Source organism: Carcharodon carcharias, chromosome 10 (assembly GCF_017639515.1).
Source record: "Carcharodon carcharias isolate sCarCar2 chromosome 10, sCarCar2.pri, whole genome shotgun sequence".
Lineage (NCBI taxonomy): Eukaryota > Metazoa > Chordata > Chondrichthyes > Lamniformes > Lamnidae > Carcharodon > Carcharodon carcharias.
Window position 1 is genome coordinate 25,882,461 of NC_054476.1, and position 21,763 is coordinate 25,904,223.

At 42.2% G+C, this 21,763-nt stretch overlaps 1 protein-coding gene across 1 annotated transcript in view; it reads right to left on the bottom strand.

Annotated features, from left to right (window-relative positions):
* Positions 1-21,763, bottom strand: part of chst1 (carbohydrate (keratan sulfate Gal-6) sulfotransferase 1) — a 497,496-nt gene that overhangs the window by 142,703 nt on the left and 333,030 nt on the right. The gene's annotated exons all lie outside the window — the stretch shown is intronic.

Genomic DNA, 21,763 nt, shown 5'->3' on the forward strand with positions numbered 1-21,763 from the left:
TCTGGACAGTAACTGGGATCACACATCACAAACTGGGACAGTAACTGGGATTATACAATACGCACTAGGACAGTAACTAGGATTTTCCATCAAACACTCGGACAGTACCTGGGATTATACATCATACGCTGGGGCTTTGCATAACATACTGGAAAAGTAACTGGCATAATACATCACACAGTGGGACAGTAATTGGGATTGTACTTCACACGCTGGGACAATAACTGGGATTATACATCACACACCGGGACAGCAACGGGGATTATACATAACACAGTGACAGTATCTGGGATTATACATCACACACTGGGACAGTAACTGGGATTATACATCACACATTGGGACAGTAACTGGGATTATATATCACACACTGGGACTGTAACTGGGATCATCCATCACACAGTGGGATTATACATAACACACTGGGATAGTCACTGGGATTATACATCACAAATCAGGACAGTGACTAGGATTGTGCATCACACACTGGGACAGTAACAGGGATTAAACTTTACACACTGGGACAGTAACTAGGATTATACATCACACACTGGGACAGTAACTGGGATAATACATCACACACTGGGACTGTAACTGGGATTATCCATCACTAACTGGGACAGTAAATGGGATTATAAATTACAAATTTGGACAGTAACTCGGATTATACATCACACACATGGACTGTAACCGGGATTACAAATCACACACAGGGACAGTAAATGGGATTATACATGACACACTGGAACAGTAACTGGCATTATACAATATACAGTGGGACTGTAAATGGGATTATACATCACAAACTGGGACATAACTGGGACTATACATCACAATCTGGGACCGTAACTGGGATTGTACATCACAATCTGGGATGGTAACTGGGATTACGTCACATGCTGGAACAGTAAGTGGGATTATACGTCACAAACTGGGATAGTAACTGGGATTATACATCACCCACTGGGACACTGACTGGGATTGTCCGTCACAAACTGGGACAATAACTGGGATTATACATCACAATCTGGGACAGTAATTGGGATTATACATCGCACACTGGGAAAGTAACTGGGAAAATACATCAGATACTGGGACCGTAACTGGGATTGTAGATCACACACTGGGACTGTAACTGGGATTATCCATCACACAGTGGGATTATACAACACACACTGGGATAGTCATTGGGATTGTACATCACAAATTGGGAGAGAAACTGGGATTATACATCACAACCTGGGATTATAAATTACACAATGGGACAGTAACTGGGATTATACATCAAACACTGGGACTGTAACTGGGATTATACATCACAAACTGGGACAGTACCTGGGATGGCCCATCACACACTGAAACAGTACCTGGGAATATACATCATAGACAAGGACTGTACATCACATGCTGGGACAGTAACTGGGATTATACATCACACACTGGGATAGTAACTGGGATTATACATCACACACTGGGACAGAAACTGGGATTATACATCACACACTAGGACAGAAACTGGGATTATACATCACACTCTGGGACAGTAACTACGATTACACATCACAAACTGGGACAGTAACTGGGATTATACAACAAACACTAGGACAGTAACTGGGTTTATACATCACAAACTGGGACAGAAATTGGGATTATACATCACTAACTGGAATTATACATCACACACTGGGTCAGTAGCTGGGATTATACAGCACACACTGGGACAGTGACTGGGATTGTAGGTCACACACTGGGATACTAACTGGGATTTTACATCACACACAGGGATAGTAATTGGGATTAAACATCACACACTAGGACAGTAACTGTGATTAGACATCACACACGGGGACAGTAACTGTGATTATACGTCACACACTATGAAAGTAACTGGTATTATACATCACACACTGGGACTATACATCACAAACTGGAATTGTAACTGGGATTATACATCACACGCTGGGACAGCAACTGGGATTATACATAACACAGGGACTGTAACAGGATTTACACATCACACATTGGGACAGTAACTGCGATTATACATCACACACTGGGACTGTAACTGTGATTATACATGAGAGACTGGTACAGTAAATGGGATCATCCATCACACAGTGGGATAATACATAACACACTGGGATAGTCACTGGGATTATACATCACAAATCAGGACAGTGACTGGGATTGTATGTCACACAATGGGATAGTAACTGGAATTATACATCATACACTGGAACAGTAACTGATTATACATCACAGACTGGGACAATAACTGGGAATATACATCACACACTGGGACAGTAACTGGGATTATACATCACACACTTGGACTGTAACTGGGATGGTATATCACAAACTGGGACAATAATGGGGATTATAAATTACAAACTGCAACAGTAACTGGGATTAGACATCACATACACGGACTGTAACTGAGATTAGAAATCACACACAGGGACAGTAACTAGGATTATACCTGACACACTGGAACAGTAACTGGCATTATACAAAACACAGTGGGACTGCAACTGGGATTATACATCACACACTGGGACAATAACTGGGATTATACATCACAATCTGGGATGGTAATTGGGATTATACATTGCACACTGGGACAGAAACTGGGATTATACATCACACAGGGACTGTAACTGGGATTATACGTCACAAACTGGGACAGTAACTGGGATTATACATCACAATCCGGGACAGTAACCAGGATAATACATCACTAACTGGCATAATAACTGGAATTATACATCGCACACTGGCACTGTAACTGGGATTATCCATCACACAGTGGGATTATACATCACACTCTGGGACAGTAACTGGGATTATACATCACATACTGGGACTGTAACTGGGATTATAAATCTCACACTGGGACAGTAATTGAGATGATACATCACAAGCTGGGATCACACATAAGGCACTGGGACAGTAACTGGGATTATACATCACACAATGGGACAGTAACTGGGATTATCCATCACAACCTGCGACTGTAACTGGGATTATACATCACAAACTGGGACAGTCACTGAGATGATACATCACAAACTGGGATTATACACAAAGCACTGGGACAGTAACTGGGAATATACATCACAAACTGGGACAGTAACTGGGATTATACATCCCACAAAGGGACAGTAACTGAGATTGTACATCACACACTGGAACAGTAACTGTGATATATCACACACTGGGACAATAACTGGTATTATAGGTCAGACACTGGGACAGTAACTGGGATTACACATCACACACTTGGACTGTAACTGGGATTTTAAATCACAAACTGGGAAAGTAGGTGGGATTATACACCACACGCTGAGACAAGAACTGGGATTATCCATCACAATCTGGGACAATAACTGGGACTATACATCACAATCTGAGACAGTAACTGGGATTGTACATCACAATCTGGGAAAGTAACTGGGATTACGTCACACACTGGGACAGTAAGTGGGATTATACGTCACAAACTGGGATAGTAACTGGGATTATACATCATCCACTGGGACAGTAACTGGTATTATACATCACACACTGGGACAGTAACTGGTATTACACATCACAATCTGGGACAGTAGCTGGGATTCAACATCACAAACTGGGAAATTGGCTGGGATCATACATCACACGCTGGGATAGTTACTGGGATTATCCATCACACACTGGGAAATCGGCTGGGATTATACATCATACACTGGGACAGTGACTGGGATTGTCCATCACACACTGGGACAATAACAGGTAATTTACATCACAATCTGGGACAGAAATTGGGATTATACATCACACACTGGGCCAGTAAGTGGGATTATAAATTGCACACTGAGACAGTAACAGGGATTGTACATCACAATCTGGGATAGTAACTGGGATTTTCCATCACAAACTGGGACAGTAACTGGGATTATACATCACACACTGGGACCGTATCTGGGATTTTCCATCAGACACTGGGACACTAACTGAGATTATATATCACAAAGTGGGACAGTAACTGGGATTATGCATCACACACTTCGACAGTAACTGGGATTATACATCTCACACAATGGGACAGTAACTGGGATTATAGATCACACACTGGGACTGTAACTGGGATTATACATCACACAGTGGGTTTATACACCACACACTGGGATAGTCATTGGGATTATATATCACAAATAGGGACAGGAACAGGTATTATACATCACACACTGGGAAAGTTACTGGGATTATAGTTCAGACACTGGGACAGTAACTGGGATTATACAACACACACTGGGAAAGTAGCTGGGATTACATATCATAAACTGGGACAGTAACTGTGAATATACATCACAAACTGGGACAGTGACTGGGATCCTACATCACATACTGGGACAGTGACTGGGATTTTACAACACACTGGGACAGTAACTGGGATTATACATCACACGCTGGGACAGTAACTGGGATTATACATCACAAAGTGGGACAGTATCTGGGATAATACATCACACACTGGGACCGTAACGGATTATACATCACACACTGGGACAGTAAATAGGATTATACATCACACACTGGGACAGTAACTAGGATTATACATCACACACTGGGACAGTAACTGGGATTATACATCACACACTGGGACACTAACTGGGATTATAGATCACACACTGGGACTGTAACTGGGATTATCCATCACACAGTGGGATTATACATCACACACTGGGACAGTGACTGGGATTGTATGTCATACACTGGGATCGTAACTGGTATTATACGTCACACACTGGGACAGTAAATGGGGTTATACATCACACACTGGGAAAATTAACTGGGGGTATAAATCCCACACTGGGACAGTAACAGAGATGATACATCACAAACTGGAATTAAACATAAAGTACTGGGACAGTAACTGGGATTATACATCACACACTGGGAAAGTAACTGGGATTACCCATCACAAATTGGGACTGTAACAAAGATTATACATCACACACTGGGAAATTAACTGGGATTATACATCACACACTGGGACAGTAACTGGGATTCTACAACACACACTGGGAAAGTAGATGGGATTACGCATCACACGCTGGGATAGTAACTGGGATTATACATCACAAACTGGGACAGTGACTGGGATTATACATCACAAACTGGGACAGTAACTGGGATTATACGTCACATACTGGGACAGTGACTGGGATTTTACAGCATACTGGGACAGTAACTGGGATTATACATCACACACATGGACTGTTACTGCAATTAAACATCATGCACTGGGAGAGTAACTGCCATTATACATCAAATACTGGGGCAGCAACTGGGATTATACATAACTCAAGGACTGTAACAGGAATTACACATCACACACTGGGACAGGAACTGGGATTATACATCACAAGTTGGGACACTAACTGGAATTATACATCACACACTGGGACAGTAACTTTGCTTATAGATCACACACTGGGGCAGTAACTGGGATTATACATCACATACTGGGACTGTAACTAAGATTATATATCACACACTGGGAAATTAATTGTGATTATACATCACATGCTGGGACAGTAACTGGGATATTGCATCACATACTGGGACAGTAACTGGGATTATGCATCACATACTGGGACAGTAACTGGGATTATTCATCACACTCTGGACAGTAACTGGGATTATACATCACACACTGGGACAGTGACTGGGATTATACATCACATACTGGGACTGTAACTCGGATTACACATCACACACTGGGACAGTAATTGGGATTATTCACCACACAATGGGACAGTAACTGGGATTATACATCACACACTGGGAGAGTAACTGGTATTATACATCACACACAGGGATTCTAACTGGGATTACACACCACACACTCGGACAGTAACTGGGAGTGTACGTCACAAACTGGGATAGTAACTGGGATTATAAATCACACACTGGGACAGTAACAGAGATGGTACATCACAAACTGGGATTAAGCATAAGCACAGGGACAGTAACTGCGATTACACACCACGCACTTGGACAGTAACTGGGAGTGTACTTCACGAACTGGGACAGTAACTGGGATTAAAAATCTCACACTAGGACAGTAACAGAGATGATACATCACAAACTGGGATTCAACATAAAGCACTGGGACAGTAACTAAGATTATACATCACAAACTGGGACAGTGACTCGGATTATACATTACATACTGGGACAGTAACTGTGAATATACATCACACACTGGGAGTGTAACTGGTCTTATAAATCACACACAGGGATCCTAACTGGGATGACACACCACACACTCGGACAGTCACTGGGAGTGTACGTCACGAACTTGGACAGCAACTGGGATTATAAATCTCACACTGGGACAGTAACAGAGATGATACATCACAAACTGGGATTGAACATAAAGCACTCGGACAGTCACTGGGATTATACATCACACACTGGGACAGTAAGCGGGATTATACATCACAAACTGGGTCATGAACTGGGATTATAAATCACACACTGGGACTGTAACTGGTATTATCCATCACTAACTGGGACAGTAACTGGGATTATACATCACACACTGGGACAGTAAGTGGGAATATACATCACAAACTGGGACAGTAACTGCGATTATACATCACAAACTGGGACAGTGACTCATATTATACATCACATACTGGGACATTAACTATGAATATACATCACATACTGGGACAGTGTCTGGGATTGTACAACAAACTGGGACAGTAAGTGGGATTATACACCACACACTGGGACAGTAACTGGGATTAAACATCACACTCTGGGACAGTAACTGGGATTATACATCTCAGACTGGGACAGTAACTGAGATTATACATCACACACTGGGACTGTAACTGGGATTATCCATCACTAACTGGGAAAGTAACTGGAATTATACATCATATACTGGGAAGTAAATGGGATTATACATCACAAACTGGGACAGTAACTGGGATTATACATCACACGCTGTGACAGTAACAGTGATTATACATCACAAACTGGGACAGTGACTGGGATTATACATCATATGTTGGGTCAGTAACAGAGATGATACATCACCAGCTGGAATTAAACATAAAGCACTGGGAGAGTAACTGGGATTAAACATCACAAACTGGGACAGTAGCTGAGATGATACATCACAAATTGGGATTACACATAAAGCACTGGGACAGTAACTGTGACTATACATCACAAACTGGGACAGTAACAGGGATTATATATCACACACTGGGAAAGTAACTTTGATTATCCATCACAAACTGGGACTGCACTTAAGATTACACATCACACGCTGGGAAATTAACTGTGATTATACATCACACACTGGGACAGTAAGTGGGATTATACATCACAAACTGGGACAGTAACTGGGATTATACATCACATACTGGGACAGTAACAGAGATGATACATCACCATCTGGAATTAAACATAAAGCACTGGGACAGTAACTGGGATTAAACATCACAAACTGGGAAAGTAACTGGGATTACACATCACACGCTGGGACAGTAACTGCGATTATACATCACAAACTGGGACAGAGAATGGGTCAAAACATCACATACTGGGACAGTAACTGGGATTCTACATCACACACTGGGAGAGTAACTGGTATTATACATCACACAGTGGGATTATACAACACACACTGGGATAGTCATTGGGATTCTAATTGGGATTACACAACGCACACACCGACAGTAACTTGGAGTGTACGTCATGAACTGGGACAATAACTGGGATTATAAATCTCACACTGGGACAGTAACAGAGATGATGCATCACCAGCTAGAATTAAACAAAAAGCACTGGGACAGTAACTGAGATTAAACATCACAAACTTGGACAGTAACTGGGATTATACATCACACATGGACTATAAGTGGGATTACATATCACACACTGGGACAGTAACTGGGATTTTCCATCACACACTGGGACACTAACTGGGATTATACATCACACACTGGGACAGTAACTGGTATTATACATCACACACAGGTATTCTAACTGGGATTACACAACGCACACTCGGACTGTAACTTGGAATGTATGTCACAAACTGGGACAGTTTGGGATTATATATCGCACACTGGGAAATTAACTGGGATTATCCATCACAAACTGGGACTGTAACTAAGATTATACATCACACACTGGGAAATTAGCTGTGATTATACATCACATACTGGGACAGTAACTGGGATTCAACAACACACACTGGGAAAGTTGCTGGGATTACACATCACACGCTGGGACAGTAACTGCGATTATATATCACAAACTGGGACATTGACTGGGATTGTACATCACATACTGGGACAGTAACTGGGATTCTACATCACATACTGGGACAGTGACTGGGATTATACATCACACACTGGGACAGTAACCGGATTATACATCACATACAGGGACAATAACTGGGAAAATACATCAGATACTGGGACAGTAACTGGGATTATACATCACACACTGGGACAATAACTGGTATTATACATCACAAACCAGGACAGTAACTGGGATAATACATTGCTAACTGGCATAGTAACTGGGATTATACATCACACACTGGGACAATAACTGGGATTTTCCATCAAACACTGGGACATTAACTGGGACTATACTTCACAAAGTGGGACCGTAACTGGGATAATATATCACACACTGGGACCGTAACGGATTATACATCACACACTGAGACAGTAACCAGGATTATACATCACACACTGGGACAGTAACTGGGATTGTACATCACGCACTGGGACCGTTACTGGAATTGTAGATCACACACTGGGACTGTAACTGGGATTATACATCACACAGTGGGATTATACATCACACACTGGGACAGTGACTGGGATTGTAAGTCATACACATGGGATCGTAACTGGTATTATACGTCACACACTGGGACAGTAAATGGGGTTATACATCACACACTGGGACAGTAACTGGTATTATACATCACACACAGGGATTCTAACGGGGATTACGCACCACACACTCGGACAGTAACTGCGAGTGTACGTCACGAACTGGGACAGTAACTGTTATTTTAAATCTCACACTGGGACAGTAGCAGAAATGATACATCACAAACTGGTATTAAACATAAAGTACTGGGACAGTATCTGGGATTATACATCACACACTGGGACGGTAAGTGGGATTATTTCACACACTGGGACAGTAACTGGGATTATCCATCACAAACTGAGACTGTAACTAAGATTATACATCACACACTGGAACAGTAACTGCGATTATACATCACACACTGGGACATTGACTGGGATAATACACCACATACTGGGACAGTAACTGGGATTATACATCACACATTGGGACAGTAACTGGGATTATACATCACACACTGGGACAGTAACTGGGATTACACACCACACACTCGGACAGTCACTGGGAGTGTACGTCACGAACTGGGACAGTAACTGGAAATATCAGTCTCACACTGGGACAGTAACAAAGATGATACATCACAAACTGGGATGAAATATAAAGCATGGGGATGGTAACTGGGATTACACATCACACACTGGGACAGTAAGTGGGATTATAAATCACAAACTGGGACAGTAACTGGGATTATACATCACACACCGGGACTGTAACGGGGATTATCCATCACTAAATGGGACAGTAACTGGGATTATACATCACACACTGGGACAGTAAGTGGTATTATACATCACAAACTGGGACAGTAACTGGGATTATACATCACACACTGGGACAGTAACTGGTATTATACATCACAAACCGGGACAGTAACCGGGATAATACATTGCTAACTGGCATAGTAACTGGGATTATACATAACACACTGGGACAATAACTGGGATTTTCCATCAAACACTGGGACATTAACTGGGACAATACATCACAGAGTGGGACCGTAACTGGGATAATACATCACACACTGGGACTGTAACGGATTATACATCACGCACTGGGACCGTTACTGGAATTGTAGATCACACACTGGGACTGTAACTGGGATTATCCATCACACAGTGGGATTATACATCACACACTGGGACAGTGACTGGGATTGTAAGTCATACACATGGGATCATAACTGGTATTATACGTCACACACTGGGACAGTAAATGGGGTTATACATCACACACTGGGACAGTAACTGGTATTATAAATCACACACAGGGATTCTAACGGGGATTACGCACCACACACTCGGACAGTAACTGGGAGTGTAGGTCACGAACTGGGACAGTAACTGTTATTTTAAATCTCACCCTGGGACAGTAGCAGAGATGATACATCACAAACTGGTATTAAACATAAAGTACTGGGACAGTAACTGGGATTATCCATCACAAACTGGGACTGTAACTAAGATTATACATCACACACTGGGACAGTAACTGCGATTATACATCACAACTGGGACATTGACTGGGATAATAAATCACATACTGGGACAGTAACTGGGATTATACATCACACATTGGGACAGTAACTGGGATTATACATCACACACTGGGACAGTAACTGGGATTATACATCACATACTGGGACAGTGACTGGGGTTGTACAACACACTGGGACAGTAACTGGGATTACACATCACACACTGGGACAGTAACCGGGATTACACACCACACACTCGGACAGTCAATGGGAGTGTACATCACAAACTGGGACAGTAACTGGAATTATCAGTCTCACACTGGGACAGTAACAAAGATGATACATCACAAACTGGGATAAAATATAAAGCACGGGGATGGTAACTGGGATTACACATCACACACTGGGACAGTAAGTGGGATTATAAATCACAAACTGGGACAGTAACTGGGATTATATATCACACACTGGGACTGTAACGGGGATTATCCATCACTAAATGGGACAGTAACTGGAATTATACATCACACACTGGGACAGTAAGTGGTATTATACATCACAAACTGGGACAGTAACTGGGATTATACATCACACGCTGGGAAAGTGCGATTATAAATCACAAACTGCGACAGTGAATGGGATTATACATCACATACTGGGACAGTAACTGGGAATATACATCACATACTGGGACAGTGACTGTGATTGTACAACACAGTGGGACAGTAAGTGGGATTATACATCACACACTGTGACTGTAACTGGGATAATACATCACACACTGGGACAGTAACTGAGATTATACAGCACACACTGGGACTGTAACCGGGATTATCCATCACTAACTGGGACAGTAACTGGGTTTATACATCACACGCTGGGACAGTAACTGCGATTATACATCACAACCTGGGACATTGACTGGGATTATACATCACATACTGGGCCAGTAACTGGGAATATTCATCACATACTGGGACAGTGACTGGGATTGTACAACACACTGGGACATTAAGTGTGATGATACATCACACACTGGGACAGTAACTGAGATTATACATCACACACTGGGACTGAAACCGGGATCATCCATCACTAACTGGGAAAGTAACTGGGAGTATACAGCACACACTGGGACAGTAACTGCGATTATACATCACAAACTGCGTCAGTGAATGGGATTATACAACACATACTGGGACAGTAACTGGGATTATACATCACATACTGGGACGGTGACTGGGATTGTACAACACACTGGGACAGTAAGTGGGATAATACATCACACAACTGGACAGTAATTGAGTTTATATATCACACACTGGGACTGTAACCAGGATTATCCATCACTAACTGGGAAAGTAACTGGGATTATACATCACATACTGGGACAGTAAATGGGATTATACATCACAAACTGGGACTGTAAATGGGATTATACATCACAAACTGGGACAGTAACTGGGATTGTACAACACACTGGGGCAATAACTTGGATTATACATCACAAACTGGGACAGTAACTGGGATTATACATCACACACTGGGACAGTAACGGGGATTGTACATCACAAACTGGGGCAGTCACTGGGATTATTCAACACAATCTGGGACAGTAACTGGGATTATAAATCACAAACTGGGGCAGTAGCTGGTATTTTCCATCACACACTGGGACAGTAACTTGGATTATACTTCACACACTGGGACAGCAACTGGTATTATACATCACACACTGGGAGAGTAACTGGTATTATACATCACACACAGGGATTTTAACTGGGATTGCACAACACACACTCGAACAATGACTTGGAGTGTACGTCATGAACTGGGACAGTAACTGGGATTATAAGTCTCACACTGGGACAGTAAGAGATGATACATCACCAGCTGGAATTAAACATAAAGCACTGGGACAGTAACTGGGATTAAACATCACAAACCGGGACATTAACTGAGATGATACATCACAAATGGGAATTATACATAAAGCACTGGGACTGTAACAGGGATTATACATCACACGCTGCGACAGTAACTGGGACTATGCACCACAAACTGGGACAGTAACAGGGATTATATATCACACACTGGGAAAGTAACTGGGATTATCCATCACAAACTGGGACTGTAACAAAGATTATACATGACATACTGGGAAATTAACTGTGATTATACATCACACACTGGGACAGTAACTGCAATTATACATCACATACAGGGACAGTAACTGGGAAAATACATCAGATACTGGGACAGTAACTGGGATTATACATCACACACTGGGACAGTAACTGGGATTATACATCACAAACTGGGACAGTAACCGGGATGCTACATTGCTAACTGGCATAGTAACTGGGATTATACATCACACACTGGGACCGTAACTGGGATTTTCCATCACACACTGGGATGTAACTGGGATTATACATCACAATGTGGGACAGTAACTGGGATAATACATCGCTCACTGGGACTGTAACGGATTATACATCACACACTGAGACAGTAGCTAGGATTATACATCACACACTGGGACCGTAACTGGGATTGTAGATCACACACTGGGACTGTAACTCGGATTATCCATGACACAGTGGGATTATACATCACACACTGGGACAGTGACTGGGATTGTATGTCATACACTGGGATCGTAACTGGTATTATACTTCACATACTGGGACAGTAGATGGGGTTATACATCATACACTGGGACAATAACTGGGATTATACATCACACAATGGGACTTTAACTGGGATTATAGGTCTGACACTGGGACAGTAACTGGGATTATACATCACACATTGGGACAGTAACTGGGACTGTACATCAAAAGGTGGGACGGTATCTGGGATTATACATCATACACATGGACTGTAACTGCGATTAAACCTCACACACTGGGACAGTAAATGGGATTATACATCACATACTGGGTCAGCAACTGGGATTATACATCACACACTGAGACAGTAACTAGGAGTATACATCACACACTGGGACAGTAACTGGGATTACACATCACATACTGGGACAGTGACTGGGATTGTACATCACATACTGGGACAATAACTGGGATTATACTTCACATACTGGGAGAGTGACTGGGATTGTACAACACACTGGGACAATAACTGGGATTGAACATCACAAACTGGGACAGTAACTGGGATTATACATCACAAACTGTGACAGTAACTGGAATTAGACATCACAAACTTGGGCAGTAACCAGGATTATACATCACACAATTGGACAGTAACTGGGATTATACATTACAGACTGGGGCAGTGACTGGGATTGTACGTCACACACTGGGATTGTAACTGGAATTATGCAATGCACACTAGAACAGTAACTGGGATGATACATCACACACTGGGACAGTAACTGGGATTATAAATCTCACACAGTGGGATTATACATCACATAATGGGAAAATCTATGGGATTATACATCACAAATTGGGACAGGTACTGGGATTATACATCACTAACTGGGATTATACATCACACACTGGGACAATAACTGGGATTATACATCACACATGGGACACTAACTGGGATTACACATCACACAATGGGACTTTAACTGGTATTATAGGCCAGACACTGGGATAGTAACTAGGATTATACATCACACACTGGGGCAGTAACTGGGATTGTACATCAAAACTCGATAGTAACTGCAATTAAACATCACACATGGACTATAACTGGGATTACACATCACACACTGGGAGAGTAACTGGTATTGTACATCACATACAGGGATTCTAACTGGGATTACACGACACGAACTCCGGCAGTAACTGGGAGTGTACGTCATGAACTGGGATAGTAACAGGGATTATAAATCTCACACTGGGACAGTAACAGAGATGATACATCACAAACTGGGATTAAACATAAAGCATTGGGACAGTAACTGGGATTACACATCGTGCACTGGGACAGTAAATGGGATTATACATCACAAACTGGGACAGTAACTGGGATTATACATTACAGACTGGGGCAGTGACTGGGATTGTACGTCACACACTGGGATTATAACTGGAATTATGCAATGCACACTGGAACAGTAACTGGGATGATACATCACACAATGGAACAGTAACTGTATTTATACATCCAACACTGGGAAAGTAACTGGGATTATATATCACACACTGGGACAGTAACTGGGATTATAAATCTCACACAGTGGGATTATACATCACATAATGGGAAAATCTATGGGATTATACATCATAAATTGGGACAGGTACTGGGATTATACATCACTAACTGGGATTATACATCACACACTGGGACAATAACTAGGATTATACATCACACATGGGGACAATAACTGGGATTACACATCACACAATGGGACTTTAACTGGTATTATAGGCCAGACACTGGGATATTAAATAGGATTATACATCACACACTGGGGCAGTAACTGGGATTGTACATCAAAAAGCGGATAGTAACTGCAATTAAACATCACACATGGACTATAACTGGGATTACACATCACACACTGGGAGAGCAACTGGTATTATACATCACACACAGGGATTCTAACTGGGATTACACGACATGCACTCGGACAGTAACTGGGAGTGTACGTCATGAACTGGGATAGTAACAGGGATTATAAATCTCACACTGGGACAGTAACAGAGATGATACATCACAAACTGGGATTAAACATAAAGCACTGGGACAGTAACTGGGATTACACATCGTGCACTGGGACAGTAAATGGGATTATACATCACAAACTGGGACAGTAACTGGCATAATACATCACCCACTGGGACAGTAACTGGGATTATCCATCACTAACTGGGACAGTAACTGGGATTATACATCACACACTGGGACAGTAAGTGGGATAATACATCATAAACTGAGACAGTAACTGGGATTATAATTCACACGCTGGGACAGTAACTGCGATTATACTTCACAAACTGGGACAGTGACTGGGATTATACATCACATATTGGGACAGTAACTGGGAATATACATAACATATTGCGACAGTGACTGGGTTGGTACAACACAGTGGTACAGTAAGTGGGATTATACATCACAAACTGGGGCTGTAACTGGGATAATCCATCACTAACTGGGAAAGTAACTGGGATTATACATCACATACCGGGACAGTAAATGGGATGATACATCTCAAACTGGGACAGTATCTTAGATTATACATCACATGCGGGACAGTAACTGCGATTATACATCACAAACTGGGTCAGCAACTGGGATTATACATCAGAAATTGGGACACTAAATGGAATTATACACCACACACTGGGGCAGTAACTGGGATTATAGATCACACATTGGGACAATAACTGGGAATATACACCACATACTGGGAAAGTGACTGGGATTGTACAACACACTGGGACAGTAACTGGGATTACACATCACACACTGGGACAGTAACTGGGATTATGGATCACACACTGGGACAGTAACTGGGAATATACATCACATACTGGGCCAGTGACTGGGATTGTACAACACACTGGGACAGTAACTGGAATTACACATCACACACTGGGACAGTATCTGGGATTACCCATCACAAATGGGGACTGTAACTAAGATTATACATCACACACTGGGAACTTAATTGTGATTATACATCACACGCTGGGACAGTAACTGTGATTATACATCACAAACTGGGAAGTGACTGGGATGATACATCACATACTGGGCCAGTAACTGGGATTATGCTTCACATACTGGGAGAGTGACTGGGATTGTACAGCACACTGGGACAATAACTGGGATTGAACATCACAAACTGGGACAGTAACTGGGATTATACATCACAAACTGTGACAGTAACTGGAATTAGACATCACAAACTGGGGCAGTAACCAGGATTATACATCACACACTTGGACAGTAACTGCGATTATACATTACAGACTGGGGCAGTGACTGGGATTGTACGTCACACACTGGGATTGTAACTGGAATTATGCAATGCACACTGGAACAGTAACTGGGATGATCCGTCACACACTGGAACAGTAACTGTGTTTATACATCACACACTGGGACAGTTACTGGGATTACAAATCTCACACAGTGGGATTATACACCACATAATGGGAAAATCTCTGGGATTATACATCACAAATTGGGACAGGTACTGGGATTATACATCAATAACTGGGATTATACATCACACACTGGGACAATAACTGGGATTATACATCACACATGGGGACAATAACTGGGATTCCCCCTCACACAATGGGACTTTAACTGGTATTATAGGCCAGACACTGGGATAGTAAATAGGATTAAACATCACACACTGGGGCAGTAACTGGGATTCTACATCAACACTCGGATAGTAACTGCAATTAAACATCACACATGGACTATAACTGGGAATACACATCACACACTGGGAGTGTAACTGGTATTATACATCACACACAGGGATTCTAACTGGGATTACACGAAACGCACTCGGACAGTAACTGGGAGTGTCCGTCATGAACTGGGATAGTAACAGGGATTATAAATCTCACACTGGGACAGTAACAGAGATGATACATCACAAACTGGGATTAAACATAAAGCACTGGGACAGTAACTGGGATTACACATCGTGCACTGGGACAGTAAATGGGATTATACATCACAAACTGGGACAGTAACTGGCATAATACATCACCCACTGGGACAGTAACTGGGATTATCCATCACTAACTGGGACAGTAACTGGGATTATACATCACACACTGGGACAGTAAGTGGGATTATACATCATAAACTGGGACAGTAACTGGGATTATACTTCACACGCTGGGACAGTAACTGCGATTATACTTCACAAACTGGGACAGTGACTGGGATTATACATCACATACTGGGACAGTAACTGGGAATATACATAACATATTGCGACAGTGACTGTGATTGTACAACACAGTGGGACAGTAAGTGGGATTATACATCACACACTGTGACTGTAACTGGGATAATACATCACACACTGGGACAGTAACTGAGATTATACAGCACACACTGGGACTGTAACCGGGATTATCCATCACTAACTGGGACAGTAACTGGGTTTATACATCACACGCTGGGACGGTAACTGCGATTATACATCACAACCTGGGACATTGACTGGGATTATACATCACATACTGGGCCAGTAACTGGGAATATTCATCACATACTGGGACAGTGACTGGGATTGTACAACACACTGGGACATTAAGTGTGATGATACATCACACACTGGGACAGTAACTGAGATTATACATCACACACTGGGACTGAAACCGGGATCATCCATCACTAACTGGGAAAGTAACTGGGAGTATACAGCACACACTGGGACAGTAACTGCGATTATACATCACAAACTGCGTCAGTGAATGGGATTATACAACACATACTGGGACAGTAACTGGGATTATACATCACATACTGGGACGGTGACTGGGATTGTACAACACACTGGGACAGTAAGTGGGATAATACATCACACAACTGGACAGTAATTGAGTTTACATATCACACACTGGGACTGTAACCAGGATTATCCATCACTAACTGGGAAAGTAACTGGGATTATACATCACATACTGGGACAGTAAATGGGATTATACATCACAAACTGGGACTGTAAATGGGATTATACATCACAAACTGGGACAGTAACTGGGATTGTACAACACACTGGGGCAATAACTTGGATTATACATCACAAACTGGGACAGTAACTGGGATTATACATCATACACTGGGACAGTAACGGGGATTGTACATCACAAACTGGGGTAGTCACTGGGATTATTCAACACAATCTGGGACAGTAACTGGGATTATAAATCACAAACTGGGGCAGTAGCTGGTATTTTCCATCACACACTGGGACAGTAACTTGGATTATACTTCACACACTGGGACAGCAACTGGTATTATACATCACAGAGTGGGACAGTAACTGGGATTATACATCACACACTGGGAGAGTAACTGGTATTATACATCACACACAGGGATTTTAACTGGGATTGCACAACACACACTCGAACAATGACTTGGAGTGTACGTCATGAACTGGGACAGTAACTGGGATTATAAGTCTCACACTGGGACAGTAAGAGATGATACATCACCAGCTGGAATTAAACATAAAGCACTGGGACAGTAACTGGGATTAAACATCACAAACCGGGACATTAACTGAGATGATACATCACAAATGGGAATTATACATAAAGCACTGGGACTGTAACAGGGATTATACATCACACGCTGCGACAGTAACTGGGACTATGCACCACAAACTGGGACAGTAACAGGGATTATATATCACACACTGGGAAAGTAACTGGGATTATCCATCACAAACTGGGACTGTAACAAAGATTATACATGACATACTGGGAAATTAACTGTGATTATACATCACACACTGGGACAGTAACTGCAATTATACATCACATACAGGGACAGTAACTGGGAAAATACATCAGATACTGGGACAGTAACTGGGATTATACATCACACACTGGGACAGTAACTGGGATTATACATCACAAACTGGGACAGTAACCGGGATGCTACATTGCTAACTGGCATAGTAACTGGGATTATACATCACACACTGGGACCGTAACTGGGATTTTCCATCACACACTGGGATGTAACTGGGATTATACATCACAATGTGGGACAGTAACTGGGATAATACATCGCTCACTGGGACTGTAACGGATTATACATCACACACTGAGACAGTAGCTAGGATTATACATCACACACTGGGACCGTAACTGGGATTGTAGATCACACACTGGGACTGTAACTCGGATTATCCATGACACAGTGAGATTATACATCACACACTGGGACAGTGACTGGGATTGTATGTCATACACTGGGATCGTAACTGGTATTATACTTCACATACTGGGACAGTAGATGGGGTTATACATCATACACTGGGACAATAACTGGGATTATACATCACACAATGGGACTTTAACTGGGATTATAGGTCTGACACTGGGACAGTAACTGGGATTATACATCACACATTGGGACAGTAACTGGGACTGTACATCAAAAGATGGGACGGTATCTGGGATTATACATCATACACATGGACTGTAACTGCGATTAAACCTCACACACTGGGACAGTAAATGGGATTATACATCACATACTGGGTCAGCAATGGGATTATACATCACACACTGAGACAGTAAGTAGGAGTATACATCACACACTGGGACAGTAACTGGGATTACACATCACACACTGGGACAGTAACTGGGATTATAGATCACACACTGGGACAGTAACTGGGATTACTCATCACACACTGGGAAAGTAACTGGGATTTTCCATCACAAATGGGGACTGTAACTAAGATTATAAATCACACCCTGGGAAATTAATTGTGATTATACATCACACGCTGGGACAGTAACTGGGATTATACTTCACATACTGGGAGAGTGACTGGGATTGTACAACACACTGGGACAATAACTGGGATTGAACATCACAAACTGGGACAGTAACTGGGATTAGACATCACAAACTTGGGCAGTAACCAGGATTATACATCACACAATTGGACAGTAACTGGGATTATACATTACAGACTGGGGCAGTGACTGGCATAATACATCACCCACTGGGACAGTAACTGGGATTATCCATCACTAACTGGGACAGTAACTGGGATTATACATCACACACTGGGACAGTAAGTGGGATTATACATCATAAACTGGGACAGTAACTGCGATTATACTTCACAAACTGGGACAGTGACTGGGATTATACATCACATACTGGGACAGTAACTGGGAATATACATAACATATTGCGACAGTGACTGTGATTGTACAACACAGTGGGACAGTAAGTGGGATTATACATCACAAACTGGGGCTGTAACTGGGATAATCCATCACTAACTGGGAAAGTAACTGGGATTATACATCACATACTGGGACAGTAAATGGGATTATACATCTCAAACTGGGACAGTATCTTAGATTATACATCACACGCTGGGACAGTAACTGCAATTATACATCACAAATTGGGACAGCGACTGGGATTATACATCACATACTGGGGCAGTAACTGGCAATATACATCACATACTGGGGCAGTAACTGGGATTGTGCAATACACTGGGACAGTAACTGGGATTATACATCACACATTGGGACAGTAACTGGGATTGTACATCACACACTGGGGCAGTAACTGTGATTATTCAACACAATGTGGGACAGTGACTGGGATTATAAATCACAAACTGGGACAGTAATTGAGATGATACATCACAAATGGGGATTATACATAAAGCACTGGGACTGTAACTGGGATCATACATCACAACTGGGACAATATGTGTGATTATACATCACACAATGTGACATTAACTGGGATTATAGATCAGACACTGGAACAGTAACTGGGATTATGCATCACATACTGGGACAGTAACTGGGATTATACATCACAAACCGGGAAAGTAACTGGGATAATACATCACACACTGGGACTGTAACTGGGATTATCCATCACTAACTGGGACAGTAACTGGGATTATACATCACACACTGGGACAGTAAATGGGATTATACATCATAAACTGGGACAGTAACTGGGATTATACATCACACGCTGGGACAGTAACTGCGATTATACATCACAAACTGGGACAGTGACTGAGATTATACATCACATACTGGGGCAGTAACTGGGATTGTACCACACACTGGGACAGTAACTGGGATTATATATCACACACTGGGACAGTAACTGGGATTGTACATCGCACACTGGGACAGTAGGTCGGATTATACATCATAAACCCGTACAGTAACTGGGATTATACATCACACGCTGGGACAGTAACTGTGATTATACATCACAAACTGGGAAAGTGACTAGGATTATACATCACACATTGGGGCAATAACTGTGATCATTCAACACAATCTGGGATAGTAACTGGTATTATAAATCACAAACTGGGACGGTACTTGAGATGATACATCAGAAATGGGGATTATACATAAAGCACTGGGACTGTAACTGGGATTATACATCACACACTGGGACAGTAGCTGGGACTATACAACACAAACTGGTATAGTAACTGGGATAATACATTACACACTGGGATTGTAACTGGGATTATCCATCACTAACTGGGACAGTAACTGGGATTATACATCACACACTGGGACAGTAAGTGGGATTATACATCATAAACTGGGACAGTAACTGGGA